The following is a 3,529-nucleotide window of genomic DNA, read 5'->3' on the forward strand; positions in this document are numbered from 1 at the left end:
AAAAAAAAAAAAGTTTTACAACTAATTTATTAACTTGAGCAAAGTGATACCTTAACCTCACTCTTTATGCCTGCTCCAGTGAGTGCAAAGCAACATCCCAGCAAGAAAAGTGCCCGCCCGGACACAGGTAGCACGCAGGGACCACATCCACAGCGAGTGGGGGTGATGCGAGCTGTGAGACATCAACCCACCGGCGATCTGCGGGTAACAGCCATGCGAGAGAAAAGGCAGGAGGCTCAGAAGGAGCAGCTAAAAAGGGATTTGCGCACTCTTCTATTTTAGCAGTGCTTTAGTCAGAGCAACACATATTCCCTGGATATTTTTATCTGTTGCCTTTTGGGAGAGCATCTTCGGGTATCCGGCTGGCTTACGCAATGGAGCCTGCCCATACAGACGTCAACTGACACGCTGATGTCCCCACCACCTGGCAGCCCCTCTGTGTCCCCTGGCTGCCCCATGCCCTGTGGTCCCCCAAGCCTTTGTGCCATGAGGGGGATGTGGGGAGCTTGGCAAGAGTTTGGGGGGAACCAGGAGCATTGCATGCCCTTGCTGCCATATGTTAGAGGAAGGAAGCACCTTCCTGGTGCTTGAAACCTTTGGAAGTTGAAACATTTCCCTCTGCAATGACCATTTTGGAGGGGAGCTCGGCAGGAGCCATACTCCATATCAATCGAGAAGGAGTCACTTCTCCCCGAGAGCCTCCCTTCACTCATAAATCCTCAGGCATATTGACCAGGCTCTGGAAGGGCTACCTGGGTCTTCTGCCCGGCTCTAGCTTTCCCTGCTGCCCTTTCAGAGAGTCTCTGGAGATGGCACCTTCTGCTGGATACCTTTCCTTGCCAGGAGTATATAGCCATATACTTTTAAAGGCATTTTAGGGAAGCGATCAGCCGAGCTGCCCTGGAGGCTGGCTTGGGCCGGCAGCCTGGGGAAGCGCACATGTGAATGGAAAGAGCGATGTGTAGGAATTAAGACCAGCACCAGTGGGGTGTCTGTCATATTTCTTTGCCTACAGATTCAAGTTTCCTATGGCTGCTTGAAATTTTCCCATGAGAAGTAATTTCTCTTGTAAATATAATGAGTCAGTGATGCTTGGGAACTGTTGTGTGGAAAAGTTTTCTTACTTCTAGAGTCATCCTATTTCTAAAAGGCAAATGTCTTATTTATTCCTTACTTGGATAAAGATTTTTCTTTAGCATATATTATTTCCTGCTACTGCTTTGTGAGTCAGGGCACCTTGTACAGACACTGTAAGGTTGTGTCATGCTAGAGCTGGTTATTTATATAGGGGTAGATAATTACAGCCATTAATTGGGAATTAATGAATTGTATGCAATTCTCAAGCAACTTTCTTGCTCCACAAAGGCAGAATCACAGCTGCAATGAGCACCAGGAGAGAAGGTCCTCACCAGGGCTACTCAGGGCTAGGGAACCACTCTAAAAATTGAATTTTAATGGCCTATTTTGAAAGCCAACATAAGGGTGCTTGGAGCTATTTGATGCAGAGCTTGGCTTCCCACGGAGCCTCACCAGACCCTGGAAAATATTTTGAAGATACAGACTAAAGGAGGGCAACTTGCAAAGCCTCCCTAGCCTTTTCAAAATGATAAATCCTCTACCTGAAGTACCAGGTAGGGGAGACACGGAGCATCCTGCAGCCAAATGGCCCAGCCTGGCCTCCTGCTGCAGGCTTCAGTGCCCCAACAGCACCTTGTCCCCCCAAAGGGCTGGCACGGGTCCCTCCGCCGGGCAGCTATGGCAGTTGGAGTTTAAGGGGCTGCCAGCATCTCGCAGGCAAGCGGAACAGTGTGCTGGGCACCCCAGAAGGCAGCGTCAGCAGCCAAGGGCAGCAGGATTGCGTTTGCATTGCAGAGATGCGGTATGCGCTGATCCAGCTCTCAAGACCCCTCTGGGGATGATTTGAGTTTTAAGGCTTTTTGGATGCATCTGCAGTACCTCCTCTCTTTGCTGCCATGGGATGTAACAAACCTTTTCCGTTTTTGCTCTATTATAACTGTTTAGATAAGCAATAAGACTCCCCTTAGCTTACATGATTTTCTTCCACAGCCAGGCAGTATTTGCAGAGTGGGGACATCTGCCATAAATGATTCATTCCTTCCCCTCCTCTCTCCACTGATATTTTCCTCCTAGCTGTAATAATATGCATTTTCCCTGTTAATGTTCCTCACGCTTCTGTGTTTGGGTTATTTCATGCCCCAGGAGGGGGCTGGTGAGGACAGAGGTGGGTTTCCCCTCACAGGAAGGTGAGACCCAGAGCATGGCACGGGGACATCCCTGCCACCCGCCTCCTCTCCCTGGAGGTGACACAGCCAGCAATTCAAGGGTTGCAAAGCCAGCCTGGCATTGCCTGCAGGACTGCACGGCTGGGCTGGACGTTCCCAAGCTAGTCCTGGACCGACAGAGACCTCTTCCATCAGTACCACTTGGAGATATTTAAATCCCCTCGGATCAACTTGGGAAACCACAGCCAAGACTCCCCAGCGCGCCCATCACTCCACATCGGTGCGAAGGTTCAACAAAGCAGCTGCTAAACAGCTATAAATAGGGAGCTTGGGGAGCCTGTTTCCAACTGCAAATGGCAGAGCTGCAGAGATGGCTTTGCTCCGCTTGGATGGTGCTAATTTTTCTGAGCTCAATAGCAGAGAAGACAATGAAGATCTCAGACGCTGGGATTCTATTCTCTGACTGCCATCGCCTCGGTAATTTTGTCTGCCCACCTCCTGCTCCTCCTCCGGCAAACCTCCGCCCCCAGGCACAGATGTAGTTGCAGCATCAGCCAAAGAGGATTATGAGAGAAAGGGAGCCGGGAAGATACTTCTCCTGCCTTCGGCTGCACATCCCTCCTGGTCCTCATCTTGCAAAGCAGGCTGCTCGGATGGAAGCCATTTGCGCTGAGCCTTGCAGCATGATGGGACATCGCACACACTCCCGCGCTCCCCACCGTCTCGCGGGGTCTTTCTGCTCCATTCCATTCTTTCCCTGGCTCTCACCACATCCCACCTGAGCTCACAGCTTCCATGGGGTCTTCAGGAAAACATCTCAGTTCAGATCCAAGTCCCTGAACCACCACAGGAGGTTGCTTGGAGATGGGTCACTCTGTGCTCAACCCTATAATTTTCCCCTACGTGTTCACTGTTGACCACTGCTGGAGAAGCCCCCAGCCCAGGATCCAGCACGTATGTTCACTCTTGTGTTCTTAAATGTACACACCTTTCATTCAAGAGCATCCTTTCATGAAAGCTGTTCCCTTGTGCGGTCTGGGCATAAGCAGATGCTGCTCGTTTTTGATGTCCGTTGCAGATGGGATCATTTGATCTTCAGATTTCTTAGTGAAGTCAAGTCATAGCCTGCAATTTCCTTTCAGATGCATTAAGTTCCTGCATAATTTTCAATTCCCTTTTCTTTTGTGGGTGATGAATAGAGAAGGGTGTTCTCCATCAAAGACGGTTTATTAAAATGCAAATAAACTTCAGACTGAAGGTCCATTTGAGCACTGAAAATCACATAC

This window comes from Accipiter gentilis, chromosome 25 (assembly GCF_929443795.1).
Source record: "Accipiter gentilis chromosome 25, bAccGen1.1, whole genome shotgun sequence".
Taxonomy (NCBI): Eukaryota; Metazoa; Chordata; class Aves; order Accipitriformes; family Accipitridae; genus Astur; species Astur gentilis.